This window comes from Chiloscyllium plagiosum, unplaced genomic scaffold (assembly GCF_037043375.1).
Source record: "Chiloscyllium plagiosum isolate Xiang-an unplaced genomic scaffold, Cpla_swu_hap1 HiC_scaffold_10, whole genome shotgun sequence".
NCBI classification, from domain to species: domain Eukaryota; kingdom Metazoa; phylum Chordata; class Chondrichthyes; order Orectolobiformes; family Hemiscylliidae; genus Chiloscyllium; species Chiloscyllium plagiosum.
The window spans coordinates 105,649,379-105,671,871 of record NW_028270148.1 but is presented as its reverse complement, the minus strand read 5'-3'; the positions used below and the strand labels follow the sequence as shown (position 1 = coordinate 105,671,871).

At 45.3% G+C, this 22,493-nt stretch overlaps 2 long non-coding RNA genes across 3 annotated transcripts in view; one reads left to right on the top strand and one right to left on the bottom strand.

Annotated features, from left to right (window-relative positions):
* LOC148149051 (uncharacterized) overlaps positions 1-22,493 on the bottom strand; it is a 59,250-nt gene that overhangs the window by 24,882 nt on the left and 11,875 nt on the right. The window contains exon 2 of the long non-coding RNA XR_015758315.1: positions 21,644-21,751. This is a non-coding gene — a long non-coding RNA (uncharacterized LOC148149051). The remainder of the gene's footprint in view (positions 1-21,643; positions 21,752-22,493) is intronic.
* LOC148149052 (uncharacterized) lies at positions 729-21,614 on the top strand. 2 transcript variants are annotated; one of them, XR_015758314.1, is made up of 3 exons: positions 729-863; positions 6,507-6,672; positions 21,060-21,614. It is a non-coding gene; the product is annotated as an uncharacterized LOC148149052 (long non-coding RNA). The 2 variants fall into 2 exon arrangements; XR_015758313.1 differs by lacking the exon at positions 729-863 and adding an exon at positions 5,581-6,241.

The window sequence follows — 22,493 nt, the reverse complement described above, 5'->3', positions numbered from 1 at the left end:
AGCAAATTAATATAATATATGAAGATGTGAAATTGTCCACTTTGACTGGAAAACTGAAGAAAAAGCATTTTATTATAGATTAGATTCCCTACAGTATGGAAACAGGCCCTTCAGCCCACACCAACCCTCCGAAGAGTAACCCACCCAGACCCATTCCCCTACCCTATATGTACTCCTGACTGTGGGCAATTTAGCATGGCCAATTCACCTTACCTGCACATGTTTGGACTGTGGGAGGAAACTGGAGGAAACCCTCGTGGACACGGGGAGAATGTGCAAACTCTACACAGACAGTTACCTGAGGTGGGAATCAAACCCAAGTCCTTGGCACTGTGCAGCTGCAGTGCTAACCACTGAGCCACCGTGCCATCCCAATGGTGAGGGATTGCAGAGCTTTAAGATGCAGAAAGATCTGGTTGACCTAGTATATCAGTTACAAAAGGTTAGTGCACAAGTATGACAAGCAATTAGGCAAGTTAGTAAAATGTAATCACTGATTGTAAGGGAAATTGAATAACAGGAGGTAATGCTTCAGTTATACAGGGCATTGGTGAGATCCCAATTAAAGTATTCTATAAAAGATTAGTCACCTCATTTCACAAAGAATATAAATATATCAGAAGCAGTTCAGGGAAGATTAACTAGAGTAATATTTGGAATGGACAGGTTATCTTATGTGCGAAAGTGAGGACTGAGGATGCTGGAGATCAGAGTCGAGAGTATGGTGCTGGAAAAGCACAGCAGGACAGGGGAGCAGGAGAATCGACATTTTGGGCAAAAGCCCTTCATCAGGGATCTTCATCACGTCATCTTATGTGAAGAACTTGGACAGGCTGGATTTGTATTGACTGGAGCTTGGAAAAGTAAGAGGTGACTTGACTGAAACATGTAAAATCCTAACAGCTTTGAGAGGACGTGTGTTTCCTTTTTTTTGAATAATGAGGAATGAAGAATCACTGTTTCAAAAATAGGAAATCATTCATTTAATACAGAGAAAAGGAGATTTCTTTTCTGTAGAGTGTCATCTGTCTTTGGAACTCAAAAAGTGATTAGGGTCATGAATATTTTAAAGGCAGAGGTGGTTAGATCCTTGATAAGCAAAGAGGTGAAAGAATATTGGGGATAGGTGGGAATGTGGTGTACTCAGATCAGCTGTGATCTTATTGAATGGCAATGCAGACTCAAGCAAGTGAGTGGTCTCCTGACAAAGGAGCAGTGCTCTGAAAGCTTGTGATTTCAAATAAACCGGTTGGACTCTAACCTGGTGTCGTGTAACGTCTGACTTAGTTCTCTTCAGTCCAACACCGGCACCTCCACGTGATGGTATATACTCAAATGATGGTCAGTCTCATATATGGGTCGCTCTATGACTTCTAACTAAAAAAATACAAGCACTTTGCACTTACTACCCACTTACCACCAAAATCAAACTCTTCCTGGTACCAAACCTACTTGATAGTGATAGAGAAGCACATCACTGAAGGCAGCTTTTGGCTCCTCATGCCTGCACATATATCTTTGGTTGTTTTTGTGCTAATGTTAGAGGCTATATTGATAGGTACAGTCACTGTCCTGACTGCAATAGAAAGGTGATGGGAGAGGTTGGATTTTATCCCCACCAAAGTGTTACTTGTATAAAAGTCCAATCCTTACTTTTTGACTGATAATTTAGTCTTAGAAACCCGATTCTGCTTGAATACATATGATACTCTCTGGAGGCAGAGGATTTACTGTACTTACTTGTCTAACTCAACACTCTGAGAATAGGACCAGTCAAATTGAATACCATTGCAACTGGGTTTTTGAATTGATAATGACCATGGGGCTAACACAGAGAAGGTCAGACTTGTTAATATAAAACCAGAATCATAACTCCCTTGTCTCATTGAAATGTATTACTCATAGCTGGGGTGACTAAGTGGTTAGCACTGCTGCCTCACAGTAACAGTGTTTTGATTCCATTCTCAGGAACTGTGCAGAGTTTGAATGTTCTCCCGTGTCTGCGTGGGTTTCCTCCAGGTGCTCTGGTTTCCTCCCACAGTGTGCAGGTTAGGTGGATTGGCCATGCTAAGTTGCCCACAGTATCCATGGGAAATTAGCCACAGAGATAGGGGAGGGAGTGGCTGTGTCTGGGTGGGATTTTCTTCGGTGGGGGGGGGGGGGGGGGGGGGGGGGCAGGGGGGTTAGCATGGACTTGATGGGCTGAATGGCCTGCCTCCACACTGTAGGGATTCTTTGGTATGATTTTAATGCCAGACTGAACTAAACAGAAATAGCAGGAGAAACTCAGCAGATCTGGCAGCACCCCTGGAGAGAGAAGCAGAGCTAATGTTTTGAGCTCTGTGACCCTGCTTCCTCAGGACTCAAAATGGTCAGTCTGCTTTCTCTCCACAGATGCTGACAGACCTGCTGAGTTTCTCCTGCAATTTCTGTTCAGATCTCCAGTATCCAACATCTCTGCTGTGAAGTGCCTTGAAATGTTAGTCCATGGAAGTCATTATGAAATTGCAAATGGTTGTGTCTTGCCTCAGACATTGTCTCATGATGGTAGTTACTGCAATTGAGTTCATTGATGTGCTGTGGTAAGTGGAGAGAAAACAGAGTGACCATTTTGAGTCCTGTAGATGCAGGGCGACAGAACTTGAAACATTAACTCTGTCTCCCTCTCCACGGATGCTGCTAGATCTGCTGAGTTTTTCCTGCAATTTTTATTATTGTTTGGTTCAGTCTGGTGACAGAATCAGACCATTGAATCCCTACAGTGTAGAAACAGGCCATTCAGCCCATCAAGTCCACATCAACCCTCCGAAGAGCATCCCACCCAGACACGTTTTGACTCTTTGTTTTATTTTAGACTGAACTAGTTGACATCATTGTTTCTGAGTTAATTGGCCACACAGGGACAGCAGCAGTAACACATGGCATAACAGAGATAAACATGGCTGTGGGAAGGAATTATGGGAGAGGAAGGCTTTGGCACCTGTTCCTCACTGTGGTTGCCAGAGGAAGATTTGGGTTTAAATCTTGTTTTGCGCACACACTGTCCTTATTGGGCAGAAGGGCCTTACTATCATGGTTACACTATTCAAATATCCTTTGGACAATGCAATTGACCAAGCCTCTGGGTCCTATGCTGTAAGACTTTTTTTTGCATCATAACAAAGTTTCCTGTAAAATCTGTGACTGACCTTTTTCTGAAGAAATGTGTATTTCCAAAAGAATATTCATTATGCATCAAGGACGTGGAACTGCTCCCCGAGATTTCTAACCTCTAAACTCTAGAATTCCCTAAGTTATTCAATCTTGCTGCCTCTATGTCTTCCCTTAAAATACTTCTGAAAACTTATTTTGTTTTCTGCAAAAGACATGTACTGTTTCAGTTTATCGGCCACAGTTTGTAATATCTCATATGTGACATCGCATCAAATTTTGTTTATCTCTGTTGTGCAGTGCCTCGAGACGTTTTTACATGAAAATCGTTATGAAATTGCAAGTGGTTGTGTCTTCTCTTTGTCTGAACCTATCTCTCAGACATTGTCTCATAACGTTAGCATCCACAGTTGACTTCATTGATGTGCAGAGGTAAACAATCTCACAGAATGAAAGAGGAACATTGCCATCATTTCTTGTTATTGCTGTTCTGCAGACGTACCTGAGGTTATGCATGTCATGCACTTTATCATTTCTAGGGATTTTCAAATCAACCTCTTCAGAATTGTTATTGTACACCTCTGGAACAGGAAGGATTTGAACCCAGGTGTACTGGCTTAGAGGCAGGGACACTGCATCACAAGAGCCTTTTTATAGTTCAATGATTTCTCTGTTCCTCGAATTCTGTCCATTTGGTAATTCCTGATCTGGATTGCAGTGCCGTTGGCATCTGTGCCTTTCGTTTCCTAAGCCCTGAGCTCTGAAGTTCCTTTCCTAAACCTCTCCTTATCTCTATTTCTCTTTCCTTTTTCAATATGCTCCTTAGAACATGCTTCTTTCAGCAACTTTTTGGTCACTTGCCCCAGTGTCTTCTTTGGTGACTCAATATCAAACTCTATTCTCTAATACTCCAGCGAAGAGCACTATATAAATGTAATGTCGTTGTTGATCCATATTGATTTGAAACACTTTAACCACTTGCGCTGCACAAGTGCTTTGCACCTTCAGTATGTGCACAATAGCTTTGACCATTTTGTTTTAGGGTAATTAGATTCCCTACAGTGTGAAAACAGGCCCTTCGGCCCAACAAGTCCACACCGACCCTCCGAAGAGTAACCCGCCCAGACCTATTTCCCTCTGACTAATTTTACTCTCCAAATCTTGTATTAGATGTGAGAGCATGTGAAAGCATCACTTTCTTTTCTCCTGAAATAAAAATGGAAATAAATCACAGGAACTGTAGGCGATAACTTGTAGAGAGCAATCAGAATGTAGATGGGTTATTGGAAGCATCATTAAATTAAGAACATGGTTGCTAATTAAATATTATAGTCTGTAACTTAGAAGGACAGGGAAATCAGAAGGGGAAGTGGGCTAACTGTATTAATACAGGTAATATAATGATGGCAGGACGTAAATCAACTTAAGATACAGACAGACTGCTGCTTCACAGCGCCGGGTTCGATACCACTCTCGGGGAACTGTCTGTGTGGAGTTTGCACATTCTCCCTGTGTCTGTGTGGGTTTCCTTGGGGTGCTCCAGTTTGCCCCCACAGTCCAAAGATGTGTGGGTTAGGTGGATTAGCCATGGGAAATGCATGGTTACAGGGAGAGGTTACCGGATGGGTCTGGGTGAGGATACTCCTCAGAGGGTCAGTGTGGGGCCGAATAGCCTGCTTCCACACTGTAGAGATTCTCTGAGAGTTCAGAGAGCTGATTTTTCTACTTCCTGGTGGGGAGAGTTGGCAGGCCAGCAAGGTGATCAATTGGGCACAATGCCAAAAACCCTGTTTCCAGCAGTGACCAGTCTTCCCTGCCACAACTTTGCAGTTAGTGGGGCAGGTTCAGAGAGGGTGAACTGCCCACCAGTACACCAGTGGAGGCACTTACCAGCTGATTAATTGCCAGTTAAGAGCCACTTTGTACCCCAGCTGCAACTATTCCTGCAGTCAGTGTAGGCTGGCACGAGTCCAGGAGCTCTCTGGTGTCAGGTATGTGGTGAGTACCTTCAGTGTATGCCCCCTGTACAAACCAGAGCCCCCTCTCTCCCTACCCCAGGTCTAACCTTCCACATTTCTGCCCTTGCTTCGACCTGTGTGTGCAGTCCACACGCTGCCTCACCCTTTCACAGAGTCTGCCACCCATGCCCATGGATCGGTCCCTAACTCCATTGATGATCTCCATTCAGGATTGAATGCTATCCCAGCAGTGGCCACTGCTCCCAGTGGCACTGTTGGAACCAGGCTGCTGCCAGCCACTTGATTGGCTGTTAAAAGTGGCTTTAGGGCCAGCTGATTGAATGAGGTGGAGATGCGGGTGTTGGACTGGGGTGGATGAGGTCAGAATTCACACACACCAGGTCATAGATCAACAGGTTTATTTAAAACCACAAGCTTTCAGAGCGCTGCTCCTTCGTCAGGTGAAGTGAGGGCAATAGAATGAGGGCAGATTTGTCTCTAACATTTACACTGTGGAGGTGGGGACCATGATGCAACTTAAATTCCCAGCCCAAACGGATTGAGCCAGAAATGAAAAGCCTGCCAAGCCAGCTCTGTCACTGACCGTGACCATGGCTGATCCCTTATCTCAACACCATCCTCCCACTTCCTTCTCAAACCCCTTCACTCCATCTGTCTCAAGAAATCGATTGCCCCCTTAGATATTTTCAGTGAGTTTGCCTCCACGGCTTTCTGCGGTGGAGAATTCCACAAGTTTGCCACCTTCTGAGTGGAAAGAACATCAAAGGCAAACCCAAAATATATCAAAGCTGAAGAGGTGACACGGACAATTAAAATAGCAGCGACGTTATATTATACAGATGACATGAAAGGGTAGTTGTTCAACCTGGTGCCTGTCTCTATTGGCGGGGTATAAATGTGAAAACTCCAAGATGTGGGGTGGGCTCTGCTTTTTTTTTTGTTATTCAGCTCTGTAGCTCATTTCCTGATGGCATAACTTCCCAGGGCATGGATTTGATCTCCACATGCATTCTGAAATGTACGAGCGTGTGCTGAAGACAGAATGCACTCGGATTTAATTTCGCAGCACCCCCTATTGAGCTTCTCAGTGGGTCCTACTGCTGCAGTGAAAGGTAAAGCTATTTTCATGAATCATGCAAGAAAGATTAAAGGCAGGAGAAAACAAAGTTTAAGCATTAACTTTTTACAATTTTTTAAAGTGAAGCTGTTCATTTTTCTAACGTGATTTTTCTGATTATTTAGATTTTTGTGCAATTTTGTTAACTGCTGTTGATAGAGAAATTATTCATTTTTTTCTGACATATGACATTTACAGATCCGTTTTTTTTATTTGTGTGTTTTTGTTAAAAATTTAAATGGGACCTTTTTCACACAAAGGTCGGTCGGTGTGTGGAATGAGCTGCCAGAGGAAGTGATGGAGGCTGATACAATTGCAACATTGAAAAGGCATCTGAATGAAGAGGAAGGCTTTCAAGGGATATGGGCCAAATGGGGCTAGATTAATGTAGAATATCTGGGCGGCATGGATGAGTTGGACCAAAGGGTATGTTTCTATACATTTCTATTATTATGACTCTATCTTGAAACAAGGTTTTTTTTTATTCTTTGAATCTGAGAATCCCTACAGTGTGGAAACAGGCCCTTCGGCCCAACAAGTCCACACCGACCGTTATGAAGATGTGGGTGTACCTGTAAGAGAGTTAAAAGCAACAGAACTACTGGACACAGCACCAAGTGATCTCAATAAGGCAACAATGTTATATTGGGTCAAATAACTCGATTAGTTCATTGTCTGGAGACAAAAACAAATTCAAATTCAGCCAATCAGTTTAAATTATACCTCAAAAAAAAAACCAATTTCCAATCAAATTTGAATTGAGTATATTGACAATCTTAAAAGCCAATGACACAATCTGATGCTCTGGGGCATAAGACTGGAGGATTATTGAACAATTGAGAGGAGAACTGCCGAGTCCTCGCTTATAACAGACTGCTTGAAAAACATATCTCTCTTAAAAGTACATTTTCGATTAGTAACCTGTGATGCAGAAATTCCTAACAAGGAGAAAAGAAGACACAGGAATATCCAAAGACAAGAACCAAAAGCTGTCTGGTTTTGACATAAGCAATGTTGTTTTGTAAATCTTACTGTGAGTTATATCGGACTCACATTATAGAAGGGAAGGTAACAGATAGGTTAGAGAAAGAAATTGCAAATAATGGTTAGTTAATTATTCTCTGTTATACTTTAAGAAATAAAGTTGTTAATTTTTACTTTACATAGTTCTTGGCCACTCAAATGTTTACAGATTATTGCACGTGATACATCTTTTCTGAGTTACTGGTTTTAAATTAAGCAGGAGGGTTTACCCCATGTCATAACACTGACCCTCTGAAGAGTATCCCACCCAAACCCAATTCCCATTATTCTGCATTTAGCCCTGACTAATGCACCTAACCTTCATGTTATGGGAAATCTAGCATGGCCAATTCACCTAACCTGCTTTGGATTGTGGGAGGAAACCTGAGCATCTGGAGGAAATCCATGCAGATACTGGGAGAATGTGCAAACTCCACACAGATAGTCACCCAACATTGGAATCAAACCGGGGTCCCTGGCGCTGTGAGGCAGCAATGCTAACCACCATGCCACCACCAGCAATGTATTATTCCAAGCAACGTGGGCTTCGCTGGCAAAGCCAGTGTTAGTTGCCCATCAGTAATTGCCTTTGGATGGATTTGGTGTGCTCAGCAATTCCAGGGGGCTTTTAAGAGACAACCCCATTGTTGTAGGTCAGATCGGGGTAAGGATTTCAGGTTTCCTTCCCTAAAGTGGGATTGGTGAACCAGATGGGTTTTATCAATAATACCCCAAGAGTCTCAGCAGGTCTGAATAGTGTGGACCTGGAGAAGATGTTTCCATTAGTAGGAGAGACTAGGACCTGAGAGTAGAACCTCAGAGAGAAGGGATGATTCTTTGGAGCTGAGCTGAAAAGCCAGAGAGTGTGAATCTGTGGAACCCATTACTGCAGAAGGCTGTGGAGGCTGAGTCATTGAGTGTCTTTAAGACAGATACATTCTTGATTTGTAATCAAAGGTTGCAGGGAGAAGGCAGGAGAATGGGGTTGAGAAACATTTTAACCATGATTGAGAATTGAGAAACATTTCAACCAGTGGCAGAGCAGACTCGATGGGCTGAATGGCCTATATATGCTCTTATATCTTGTGTTTCTATGACCTGGCAATATCTGTGGAAAGAACACAGAGTTAATGGTTCGAGTCCAGAGAGTTTCTCCAGCAATCTCTCTTTTAGTTTCAGATTCTGCAATTCTTTGCTTTATTTGGGTTTTTAGAATAATTGCTAAATCTTCAACTGAAGATGGCTTTATAATTCAGGTTTATAAATCGCGTTTCAATTCCACCAGTTGCCCAATGTGGGATTTGAAGCCACACCTCCCAAACATTAGCCCGAACATTAGCCTGGATTCCCAGCCCAGTGACCTTTATGATACTGCCACCTCCCCATGAATCTTGAACGTCTGCCACTGAGGAGCTGCTGGGCAAAAATTTTACTTCAAAAATGTCTGAGGTTACTTTGAAGTGCAGAAACGAGGATTTGTGGAACAAAACAAGCATGAATTCTGCCAGTGGTTGCTCAAAATGCTTTCACCATGTCAAAACATTTGCTCATTAGTCATCACTAATAATGCAGAAAAATGGAAAGAACGTACTTGGAAAAGGATCATTTGAAGATAAACCACTACAAAAAGAAAAACAATCCCTCAGGGAAAGTGAAACAAATATCTTCTTGCGGCTGAGTTAAAACAAGCTCAGAAAATTTCAAATTGGAAGAATGTACATTCTGTTAAGTTGCCTCTTCCACTATTTGTGGAGAAAGTGAGGGCTGCAGATGCTGGAGATCAGAGCTGAAAATGTGTTGCTGGAAAAGCGCAGCAGGTCTGGCAGCATCGAAGGAGCAGGAGAATCGACGTTTCGGGCATGAGCCCCTCTTCAGGAATTGGCGTTTAGCATTCCTGAAGAAGGGCTAATGCCCAAAACGTCGATTCTCCTGCTCCTTGGATGCTGCCTGACCTGCTGCGCTTTCCCAGCAACACATTTTCAGCTCTTCTACTATTTGTGTCAGCTTCAGTTTGACAAGGACCCCTCTACTTCCCCATTTTACATTACAGGACATTGAAAATCACTTTTCACAAAAGGACACATGGAAATTTTGCCTTACTTCTTTTTGATTTGATTTATTATTGTCACGTACTCAGCCACAATGAAAAGTTTTGTTTTGCGTGCAGTATAGGCAGATCATGTCGTATAAAATGCATTAGGGTAATAGAACAGAGCGAGGGACACAGTGTTACAGCTGTAGAAAAGGAGCACAGAGAGCGAGAACAACATTAAATTTAAAATTTGAGAGGCCCACTCTGATTCTCTATTCTGATGAAGGGCTTTTGCTCGAAATGTCGATTTTCCTGCTCCTCGGATGCTGCCTGACCTGCTGTGCTTTTCCAGCACCATTCTAATCCAGACTCTGGTTTCCAGCATCTGCAGTCCTTGTTTTTACCCAAGTCCATTCAGAAGTCTATTAACAACAGGGGAGAAGCTGTTCTTGAACCTGTTGGTACGTGTGCTTAAGCTTTTGTATCGTCTACCTAATGGAAGAGATTGGAAGAGAGTATAACCAGAGTGGGGGGGATCTTTGCTTTCCCGAGAGAGTGGGAAGTCTAGATGGATTCAATGGATGGAAGGCTGGTTTGTGTGATGGATTGGGCTGTGTTCACAACTCTCTGTAATTTCCTATGGTTCTGGGCAGAGGACCAGAGTTGCCACACCAAGATGTGATGTGTCTAGATAGAATACTTTCTATGGTGCATCTATAAAAATAGGACAAAGTTCATTTGAAGTCAAGAGCATCCTTTTGAAATTGCCCATGATATAGATAAAAAGCCCAAAGTTTAACAACCAGGCAAGAGAAGGTCAGCTTTTATTTTCAGACTGTATACCTGTGGGATATTAATGACATTGGCATATGCACTGCCTTAATGGTCCATCTATTGAAATCAGGGAACAGAAAATCAAGGGTATCCCTGAGCAGAATTTATGTTATAAGCGTCTACTCATTAATGCATCCACCACATGCTGTATTTGATTAGAAAGAATGACATGTTAATCGTTCACACATCATAATTGAGCATTCTGAATAAGTATTCGAAAAATCAATTCATATTTTGGCAAACATTCGTTATTAGCATTCATACAATTTACATCTTCTTTCTAACATGGATTGGCAATCTACACTACATTCTAGAGCTGCAAGTGGTGGCAGTGTAGCCCAGATCTCACGTGGCGTTTTAACAGTGTAGCACAGGCATCCACGGCCAAGAGAACACTGAGTGTACAGGTACCATGGTGGGGTAACCGTACAGGATGAGTCATTGGGAGAAGCACAATCTATAGGTACGCTGCAACAATCCAAGGCATGGTTACAGTCAAGAAAGTAACAATGGCGGTTCACCAAGGTTCCCATGTTGAACAAAGTTACATGCAGACTTCAAACAAATCCAGCTCTCCAGATCTTATGACCTAATGCCCCCAATCTGCCCCCTGTACACAAAGACCTGTGAGCGATGTGCACTACTGTATGACCACAAGGCTTTTTCCAGCTAGGTATGTGAAAGACATTGGCTTGGTCTTTGCCAAATGCTCCCAACATGATCTAACCCCACTTCCAGTACTTAGAACCATAGAATCCTTACAGTGTAGAAAGAGGTCATTCAGCCCATTGAGTCTGCGCCAACCCTCCAAACAGCATTCAACCAGTGCTAACCACTTTGCCACCATACTTGCCCAATGATTGAGTATCAAACCTTGAAGCTCTATCTGCCTCTGAGCTGAACCTTTGAGCATATATCTTCATTTTCATCGGGACCTCCTCTTTCCATGTCTCCTCCCTCCTTATGTGCCTCCTCTCATCTGCTGCTAAGATCCTCATCCTTGCTGTTGTCACATCTGGAATACCTGAACCCAGTTTCTGGCCAGTCTGCCCATTAGAGTCCTTTGCTGCACATGCTCACAGACTCTGTTCCTCTGTTGTACCTGTGTTTGCTCACCAACACTGACCTCTGGTCCAGGAACACCTTGATTTTCAAATTCTCTTCCTTGTTTCCAAATTCTCACCATGGCCTTCAGCTCCCCCAGCTCTTCAATGTCCAGCTGACCAACAGATACCTCACCAACATCACCCCCCCCCCCCCCCCACTGCCCCACCCCCAAATCTTTGTTCTCATTCAATTCTAACATTTTGCCACTTTCACTGTTTCCTTCACTCAATTATTGGTGGCTGTAATATCCGATAACTGAGCCCTGGGCTTTAGAATTCACAGCCTAAAGGGCCCTACCTTCTAGAACACAGAATATAGAACATTATAGCGCAGTACAGGCCCTTTGGCCCTCAATGTTGCACTGATCTGTGAAACCAATCTGAAGCCCATCTAACCTACATTATTCCAGTCTCTCCACTGTATCCATTCATTGAAGTAGAGATTTCTATGCAGTATTTGTTCAGATCTGGTATTTTTCAATATTAACTAAAAGGAATTTGATTTATTCATTGAAGGATAGAGTCACTACAGTGTGGAAGCAGGCCATTCAGTCCGTCGAGTCCACACCAACCCTCTGAAAAATGAAAAGTTCTCTCTGAACGCAAAAACATAAAAGAGCAAGACTAAGAGAGAGAGGCACAGAGAGAGGGAGAGACAGAGGGGGGGACAGACAGAGAGAGAGAGGCAGAGAGGGAGAGACAGAGGGGGGCACAGACAGACAGAGAGAGAGGCAGAGCCAGAGGGGGATACAGACAGACAGAGAGAGAGAGACAGAGGGGGGCACAGACAGACAGAGAGAGGCGGAGAGGGAGAGACAGAGGGGGGCACAGACAGACAGACAGAGAGAGAGGCAGAGAGGGAGAGACAGAGGGGGGCACAGACAGACAGAGAGAGGCAGAGAGGGAGACAGAGGGGGGCACAGAGAGAGAGAGAGAAGCAGAGAGGGAGAGACAGAGGGGGGCACAGACAGACAGAGAGAGGCAGAGAGGGAGACAGAGGGGGGCACAGACAGACAGAGATTCCCCTACCTTATACCTGTAACCCTGGATTTCCCATGGCTAATCCACCTAGTCTGCACATCCCTGAACACTATGTGGAAATTTAGAGTGGCCAATCTACCTTGGACTGTGTGAGGAAGCCGGTGCACCTGGACGAAACTCACACAGACAGAGGGAGAATGTGCACACTCCACTGATTCCTGAATGATGTTGAATAATGTGTAGTGGGATTGTGTATAGTTGTACTGTGCAACACCTACTTTCATAAATCTTCCCTCAAATATATTTTCAACATCAGCATTTTCAAATGGGATCAACTGTAAATCCTTTAATATAATGAACATGCTGATGTGAGTGAAAGATATATATACCTTATGTGCACATTATGGTTTAGGTGCACTTTGACTTAGTCCCAACTTTATATTTGTATTGACATATGGATGCTGTGTTCCTGTCCAGATTTTTGATTTTTTTGCCATATGCCAGACTTAGTCTTGCTCATTTATGTGTTTGTATTCAGAGAGAACTTTTCATTTTTCAGCCATTCACATGTATTCTGGGTAAACCCTTTATGTCTTCATGACTTCTATGACAATTCCCTTTGCCTTTTGTCACATGATGTCTTTGTCATTTAATTTCTCCCTTTGTCCTACCCCAGAACTTCTCTTTTATTCTACTTCTTTTTGCCTCCTTTCAACATCATAAAACCTATCACATTTCTGCGCACCTTTCTCTCACTCTCTCTGTGCCTCACTCTCTCTCTCTGCATCCCTCTCTTCTCTCCCCCTCTCTCTGCCTCTCTCTCTGTCTGTCTGTGCCTCACTCTCTCTCTGTCTCTCTGTGCCCCCTTCTGTCTCCCTCTCTCTCTGTCTCTCTCTCTTTCTCTCTGTCTGTGCCTCTATCTCTCTCTCCCCCTCTCTCTGCCTCTGTCTGTCTGTCTGTCTGTGCCCCCCCGTCTCTCCCTCTCTGTGTCTCTCTCTCTCTGTCTGTCTGTACCTATCGCTCTCTCTCTCTCTCTCTGTCTGTGCCCCCCTCTGTCTCCCTCTCTGCCTCTCTCTCTGTCTGTCTGTGCAATCTTCTGTCTCCCTCTCTGCCTCTCTCTCTGAGTGTCTGTGCCCCTCTCTCCCACTCTCTGTGCTTTTCTCTCTCTCTCTCTCTGTCTGTGCTCCCCTCTGTCTCTCCTTCTCTCTGTCTGTCTGTGCCTATCTCTCTCTCTCTCTATCCCTCTGTGCCTATCTCTCTCTGTCTGTCTGTGTCTATCTCTCTCTCTCTCTCTCTATATATATATATGTCTGTGCACCCCTCTGTCTCCCTCTCTCTGTCTGTCTGTGCCCCACTCTCGCCCACTCTCTGTGCCTCTCTCTCTCTCAGTCTGTGCTTTTCTCTCTCTCTAACTCTCTCTCTGCCTCTCTCTCTTTCTCTTCCACTCTCTGTCCCTCTCTCTCTCTCTCTCTCTCTCTCTCTCTCTCTCTCTCTCCATCTCTCTCTCTGCCTCTCTCTCTCTGTCTGTCTGTGCCTCACTCTCTGTCTTTAAAGTTTGTGAGAAGGTTTGTAGCTCGGGTGCTCGTTGTTGTGGTTCTGTTCGCCGAGCTGGGAATTTGTGTCGCAGATGTTTCGTCCCCTGTCTAGGTGACATCCTCAGTGCTTGGGAGCCTCATGTGAAGCACTTCTGTGATCTTTCCTCCGGCATTTGTAGTGGTTTGAATCTGCCGCTTCCGGTTGTCAGTTCCAGCTGTCTGTTGCAGTGGTCGGTATATTGGGTCCAGGTCGATGTGCTTATTGATTGAATCTGTGGATGAGTGCCATGCCTCTAGGAATTCCCTGGCTGTTCTCTGTTTGACTTGTCCTATAATAGTAGTGTTGTCCCAGTCGAACTCATGTTGCTTGTCATCTGCGTGTGTGGCTACTGAGGATAGCTGGTCGTGTCGTTTCATGGCTAGTTGGTGTTCATGGATGTGGATCGTTAGCTGTCTTCCTGTTTGTTCTATGTAGTGTTTTGTGCAGTCCTTGCATGGAATTTTGTACACTACATTGGTTTTGCTCATGCTGGGTATCGCGTCCTTCGTTCTGGTGAGTTGTCTGAGAGTGGCTGTTGGTTTGTGTGCTGGTTTGTGTGGTCGCAGTAGTCTGGCTGTCAGTTCGGAAATGCTCTTGATGTATGGTAACGTGGCTAGTCCTTTGGGTTGCGGCATGTCCTCGTTCCGTTGTCTTTCCCTTAGGCATCTGTTGATGAAATTGCGTAGGTATCCGTTTTTGGCGAATACATTGTATAGGTGGTGTTCTTCCTCTTTTTACAGTTCTGGTGTACTGCAGTGTGTTGTGGCCCTTTTGAACAGTGTCTTGATGCAACTTCTTTTGTGTGTGTTGGGGTGGTTGCTTTCATAGTTCAGGACTTGGTCTGTGTGTGTGGCTTTCCTGTATACCTTTGTGGTGAATTCTCCGTTAGGTGTTCTCTGTACCATCAGGTCTAGGTATGGGAGTTGGTTGTCCTTTTCTTCCTCTCTCGTGAATCGGATTCCTGTGAGTGTGGCGTTGATGATCCAGTGTGTGTTCTCTATTTCTGTGTTTTTAATGATTACAAAGGTGTCATCCACATACCTGACCCAGAGTTTGGGTTGAATTTGCGGTAAGACTGTTTGTTCTAACCTTTGCATCACCGCTTCTGCTATGAGTCCAGAGATGGGTGAGCCCATGGGTGTGCCGTTGATTTGTTCATATATTTGGTTGTTGAATGTGAAGTGTGTTGTGAGGCACAGGTCCAGTAGTTTGAGTATGCCGTCTTTGTTGATAGGTTCACCGTCCTGTTGTCTGTTCTGTATCTCCAGCAGGATGGCTATTGTTTCTCTGGCTAGAGTTTTGTTGATAGAGGTGAACAGTGCCGTTACATCGAATGAGACCATGGTTTCTTCCTTGTCTATGTGTATATTTCTGACGATGTCCAAGAATTCCTGTGTTGATTGTATAGAGTGTCTGGATCCGCTGATCAAGTGTTTCAGTTTCTGCTGTAGTTCTTTAACCAGTTTGTGTGATGGTGTCCCTGATAGTGACACTATGGGTCTGAGTGGGATGTCTGGTTTGTGCACTTTAGGTAGTCCATAGAATCTGGGGGTGTTGTTGCTTCCAGGTTTCATTCTCTGTAGGTCAAACCTGGTTATCTGTCCGTTTTTTTGTAGGTTCCTCAGTGTGTTGTTTATCCTATTGGTGAGCTGTGGGGTGGGGTCAAACTTCCTCTTTTGGTCGGTGTTGGTATCTGCAAGTAGTTGTTGCGCTTTTTGAATGAACTCTGCTTTGTCCAGGATGACCGTCATTCTGCCTTTGTCTGCTGGTAGTATGATTATGGTCTTATCGTTTCTTAGTGCTTTTAGTGTTTCCCTCTCCTTGGTGTTGAGGTTATGTGTTTGTCTTTTCCTTGTTATCAGGGGTACGATACTTTGTCTCACTGTTTGTTGTGTCTCTTCTGTCAGTCCATTGTTCCTGAGTGTGCATTCTAGTGCTGCTAGGAAGTCTGCTGTCTTGGTGTCCCTGTGGTTGTAGTTGAGTCCCTTGGCCAGTATTGTTCTTTCCGTGTCTGTGAGCTGTCTGTGGGAGAAGTTTCTAACCCAGGTGTGTGTTGTGGTGTCCTCTCTGTTGTGTGTTAGTTTGGCCATTTTTTCTCTTAGTGCTGTTTTTTTGTGGTGTGTGATCCTGTTCTGTCCTATGGTGATGGCCTGTTCTATGGTCCAGGTCCATTCCTGATTGGTGGTTTTTGAAATTAACGGTTTTTGGTGTGCAATTTCTTGTCTGTATTTGTGAAGTCCCAATATACCCACCACTGCAACGGACAGCTGGAACTGACAACCGGAAGTGGCAGAGACAAACCACTATAAATGCTGGAGGAAACATCACAGAAGCGCTTCACAGGAGGCTCCCAAGCACTGAGGATGTCACCTAGACAGGGGACGAAACGTCTGCAACACAAATTCCTAGCTCGGCGAACAGAACACAACAGTCTCTCTCTGTCTGTGCCCCCCCTCTCTCTCTCTCTCTCTCTCTGTCTGTGCGCCTCTCTCTGTGTCTGTGCCCCCCTCTGTCTCTCCCTCTCTCTGTGCCTCTCTCTCTCTCTTCTGTCTGTGCCTATCTCTCTCTCTCTCTCCCTCTCTCTGTCTGTCTGTGCCCCTCTCTCTCTCCCACTCTGTGCATCTCTCTCTCTTTCAGTCTGAGCCTTTCTCTCTCTACCTCTCTCTCTGTCTGTCTGTGCCCCTCTCTCTCTCCCACTCTCTGTGCTTCTCTCTCTCAGTCTGTGCCTCTCTCTCTCTCTACCTATCTCTCTGTCTCTCTCTCTCTATGTGTCTGTCTGTGCCCCCTGTCTCTCTCCCACTCTCTGTACCCCTCTCTCTCAGTCTGTGTATGACTTCATTTCAGTTCTGAAGAAGTTTCATTGAATTCAATACCTGAACACTGTCTCTCTGCACAGATACTGTCTGACTTGTTGAGTGCCCCTTGTGATAATGTGTTAGGTGTGTAGTTGGTAGCAATCTCCCCTTTGCATTATAAGGTTATGGATTCAAGTCCACTGAAGTGCTTGTGATCACAATTAGCAGTACTGGTAGGGAGTCACAAAGTTTTTACAGCATGGAAACAGGCTATTCAGCCTATCACGTCCATGCTGGTCATCAAGCATCTATCCATTCTAATCCCATTTTCTAGCACATGCTATGGTGCTTCATGTATTCGTTTAAATCGTTCTTAAATATCTTGCAGGTATCTATCCTCACTGGTAGTGAGTTCCAGATACCTACCAGCCTCTGGTTGAATTGTTTTTTTCTTAAATCCCGTCTTAACCTACTGGTTTTCACCTTAAAACTGTGCCTCCCTGGTTACTAACCCCTTTACTAAGGGGTAAGGTTTGTCTGCTCTAACCTGCCTTTGCCCCTCAGAATGTTGTACACCACAACTGGATGGAACCACTGCCCCACCCAGCCTGCTCTACTTCACTGAGGAGAAAGTGAGGTCTGCAGATGCTGGAGATCAAAGTTGAAACTTTATTGCTGGAACAGCACAGCAGGTCAGGCAGCATCCAGGGAACAGGAGATTCGACATTTCAGGCACAGGCCCTTCTTCAGGAATGAGCAGAGAGTGTTCAGCAGGAGAAGATAAAAGGTAGGGAGGAGGGACTTGGAGGAGGGGCGTTGGAAATGTGATAGGTGGAAAGAGGTCAAGGTGAGGGTGATAGGTCGGAGTAGGATGGAGGCGGAGAGGTCAAGAAGAAGACTGCAGGTCAGGAAGGCGGTGCCGGGCTGGAAGGATCCGGCTGAGACAAGGTGGGGGGAGGGGGGATGAAGAAACTGGTGAAGTCCAAGTTCATCCCCTGCGGTTGGAGGGTTCCCAGTCGGAAGATAAGACGCTCCTCCACCGACCGTCGGGTTGTTGTGGTTTGGCGGTGGATGAGTCCAATGACCTGCATATCCTCGGTGGAGTGGGAGGGGGAGTTGAAATGCTGTGCCACAGGTTGGTTGGGTTGGTTCGTCCGGGTGGCCCAGAGGTGCTCTCTGAATCGCTCCGCAAGTAGGCGGCCTGTCTCCCCAATATAGAGGAGGCCACACCGGCTGCAGCGGATGCAGTAGATGATGTGGGTGGAGGTGCAGGTGAATCTGTGGCGGATATGGAAGTTTCCCTTGGGGCCTTGGAGAGAAGTGAGGGGGGAGGTGTGGGCGCAAGTGTTGCACCTCCTGCGGTTGCAAGGGAAGGTGCCGGGAGTGGTGGTTGGGTCGGTGGGGGGTGTGGATCTGACAAGGGAGTCGCGGAGGGAGTGGTCTCTACGGAAAGCTGATAGGGGAGGGGAGGGAAATATATCCTTGGTGCTGGGGTCTGTTTGGAGGTGGCGGAAGTGACGGCGGATGATGCGCTGTACATGGAGATTGGTGGGGTGGTAGGTGAGGACCAGTGGGGTTCTGTCCTGGTGGCGGTTGGAGGGGCGGGGCTCAAGGGCGGAGGAGCGGGAAGTGGAGGAGATGCGGTGGAGGGCACCGTCGACCACGTCGGGGGGGAAATTGCGGTCCTTGAAGAAGGAGGCCATCTGTGTTGTACGTATTTTGAACTGGTCCTCCTGGGAGCAGATGCGGCGGAGACGAAGGAATTGGGAGAATGGGATGGCGTTTTTACAGGGGGCAGGATGGGAGGAGGTGTAGTCCAGGTAGCTGTGGGAGTCGGTTGGTTTGTAGTAGATGTCCGTGTTGATTCGGTCGTCTGAGATAGAAACAGAAAGGTCTAGGAAGGGGAGGGAGGAGTCCGAGACTGTCCAGGTGAATTTGAGGTCGGGGTGGAAGGTGTTAGTGTAGTGGATGAACTGTTCAACCTCCTCGTGGGAGCACGAGGTAGCGCCGATACAGTCATCAATGTAGCGAAGAAAAAGATGGGGGGTGGGGCCAGTGTAGTTGCGGAAGATGGATTGTTCCACATACCCTACGAAGAGGCAGGCATAGCTGGGGCCCATGCGGGTGCCCATGGCTACTCCTTTTGTTTGGAGAAAGTGGGAGGATTGGAAAGAAAAGTTGTTCAGGGTGAGGACCAGTTCGGTCAGTCGAAGGAGGGTGTCGGTGGAAGGGTACTGGGTGGTACGGCGGGAAAGGAAGAAGCGGAGTGCTTTGAGTCCTTCGTGATGGGGGATGGAGGTGTACAGGGACTGGATGTCCATGGTGAAGATGAGGCGTTGGGGACCGGGGAAGCGGAAATCCTGGAGGAGGTGGAGGGCGTGGGTGGTGTCACGAACGTAGGTGGGGAGTTCTTGGACTAATGGGGACAGGACCGTGTCGAGGTATGCTGAGATGAGTTCGGTTGGGCAGGAGCAGGCTGAGACGATGGGTCGTCCGGGGCAGTCAGGTTTGTGGATTTTGGGCAGGAGGTAGAAACGGGCGGTGCGGGGTTGTGGGACTATGAGGTTGGAGGCGGTGGATGGGAGGTCCCCTGAGGTGATGGGGTTATGGACGGTCTGGGAGATGATGGTTTGGTGGTGGGGGGTGGGGTCATGGTCAAGGGGACGGTAGGAGGAGGTATCTGCGAGCTGGCGTTTGGCCTCAGCGGTGTAAAGGTCAGTGCGCCAAACTACTACTTCACTGAAACAACCCTGTCCCTCTCACCTCTCTTCACAGAGAGCTTCATTGTGCTAACTTTCAGAAGTGACATTAAGGGGAGCCCTCAGGTGCATCTAAAAGGCCACGTGCTACCAGTTCAGAGAAGAGCAGTAGGTTTCCATTGCTGTCCTGTCCTGACCAATATGACAACAACAGATTTGCTCATAGTGTGATAGAGTCATAGCGGTCTACAGCATGGAAACAGGCCTTTCAGCTCATCATTCCCATACTGTTCAGCTTCCAAAATTAAATAGTCCCATTTGCCTGTATTTGGTCCATATCTCTCCATATCTATCCCATCCATGTACCTGTGTAAATGTTTCTTGAATGACAAAATTGTACTTGGCTCCACCACTGACTCTGGCAGCCCACCAGATACTGATCACCCTCTCTGTGAAAAAGGTGCCTCTCTGCACCCTTCTGCATCTTTCCCCACTCACCATATACCTATGCCCTCTAGCTTTAGACTCCCCTACCATGGGGAAAAGCTGTTGGCTTTTATGATTTTATAAGCCTCTATAAGGTCACCCCTCAGCCTCCTACACTCCATGGAAGAAGGTCCCAGCCTATCCAGCTTTCCCTTATAATTCAAACCTTCCAGTCTGGATAGCATCCTAGTTAATCTTATCTGCACTCGTTCCAGTTTAATAATATCTTTTCTATAGTAGGGCGATCAGCAAGTGGTACTTCAAATGTGGCCTTAACAACATCTTGTACAGCTGCAATAAGACGTCCCAACTCCAATACCCAATAGGCTGGCTGGGTAAAGCAACCATGCCGAAAGCCTTTTTCACCACCCTGTCTATCTGTGACTTCACTTTCAAGGAGCTGTGAACTTGTACCTCTAGCCTTTTCATTATCCCATCATTATCGCATTTTTACTCACATTTGTATTTAAAATAAAAGTTGTTGGTGGAATATTACTGTTAGTCTGTGATGTTGGTAAATCGAAGCAGATGAGCAATTCCAACACCTTTCATTTCTAATTGAGATTTCCAGCAGTTTCAGTGTGTGTCTGAGAGGTGCGAATGAAGGGACAGAGATCCATGCAGATGGAAATAGGAGCGTCAGGATATAATGACCTTTGCCAGTCATCTCAAGTCTGTTTCCCTGGTTACCAAGCCTCCTGTCAATAGAAGTAGCTTCTCCTTGCTTACTAGAGCAGGAGGGTCATTGCATTGGTGGAGAAATGCCAGTGGCTGATAATTAACCAGCATAGCTAATGACATGGTTCATAGGTTTCTGCACCTCTTTACTGTTTGCAGAGTCCACCTCCCCAAAAGCAAACTAATCAATGGATTGCATTGTAGCTGGGCATCTGAGTGGCATGGTGGCTCACTGGCACTGGGTTCGATTCCAGCCTCGGGCAGCTGTCTGTGTGGAGTTTGCACATTCTCCCCGTGTCTGCGTGGGTTTGCTCTTGTTTCCTCCTACAGTCCAAAGGTGTGCAGGTTAGCTGGATTCCCATACTAAATTGCCCATAGAGTCCAGGGATGTGCAAGCTAGGTGGATTAGCTATGGGAAATGCAGGGTTACAGGGATAGGGTATGGGGGTGGGTCTGGGTTGGATGATGTTTTGAGGGTCGGTGTGGACTTGATAGGCTGAATGGCCTGCTTCCATACTATAGGAATTCTATGATGTAAAGATATTAGACATTAGTCAGACCCATCTTAAGTGTTCACATTTTTCAATTTTTGTTTTCGTGTCAGGTCGCTGTGAGTCTGAGCTGCTAATGGCAGAATGAAAGACTGATTGAATGAAGACAGCAGAACTAAGTATGTCCTTAACCAATCAGGTTGAAGTTTTATAAAATTGACAGTGTAATGTCTGGGAAGAATGTGAAAATTAGGGTTGGTTGACGTAATGTCAAATCAGGTTAAAAAATAAAAAAGACAGAGATGCAGACTTGATCGACAAGAAAAAGAAAAGGAAAATAGCAAAGAAAGAAATTTTAAAATCTCCAGCAACAGTTAAAATTTGAGTGATTGAGTTTCCACACGTCTTAGTTAATTTTCAGTTCTGAAGAGGCTGTTTGATAGTAATTACCTAATTACATTGTTGGAAAGTGTAAAGACTTGTCTTTCTGTGGTCAATTTGGTTTGTCTCACTCATGCCATGATAGCAACTGATGAATTTAAATGATAAAGCAAATAAAGAGATGTCATACTCACAGAGCTCTAACACAGCTCCCATTGATCCTTCAGCAATAAGTGGTTATGGATTTTCTGAAACTCAGCAGTTACGTTAAGAATGTTATAATTGTGATTGAAAATCAATTATATAATCTACTCACCTTCATCTGGTGTAAGGGAGGAAGAGAGCTTCTTCAAGGAAGGCATCCTTGCAAGAGGATTCGTAGTAGGTTAAAATCAACTAGGAGACAGCTAGGAGCCAACAAGATCTATTGCAGAAATATAAAATCACATCCTACTGAATATGACTAAGGAGCTGTGAAGGAGTAAGGTCAAACCTATAATTATCTTAGCGAAGAACATAATGAACTGCAAGCATTAATCATTTATTATTGAAGGACAAGTTCAAACAGAGCTCCGAGCTCAGACTGGTTGACTTGCTGATTATTTTGCACAGAAGGGTCCAGCTATATCCACACCGCGCAAGCTACCATCTCAACTTTCTCGTTACTTTTTATTGATCAACTCGAGAAAAGAGGTAAAGAGTCACTACAGTCTTACCAGATCATAGGGCTACTCCCTCATTGGAGATGGCTGGTGGTTGTTTACCCTGAAGGTCATCATACTCCGAGTGAGGGGAGAGATTGAGAAGGAGAGTCCCTCATGGTAACCTCACACCACCTCCCTCCCAGCCTACCAACTGTTCAGCCGAGTGCCCCATTAAGGAGCTCACTGACTCTTTGTGGTCACATCCCATTCCTGGTTTTGTCATGACTGGACTCAGAATCAGAAATCAGTATTGGCATGCCTAGATCTCTAAATAGCTATACTCAACATCTCAATTCAACAAGCAGGGAGTCTGTTGAGACAATTGAGAGTTAAATGACAGCTATTGCTATAAACAAACAAACAATGATTATTCAGCGATTGAACACACTTGACTGTTTTTAAACCATTCAAACTGGATGCTATTCCTAAATGGCAGCCAATTATTTAACGCTGCTTTATGTA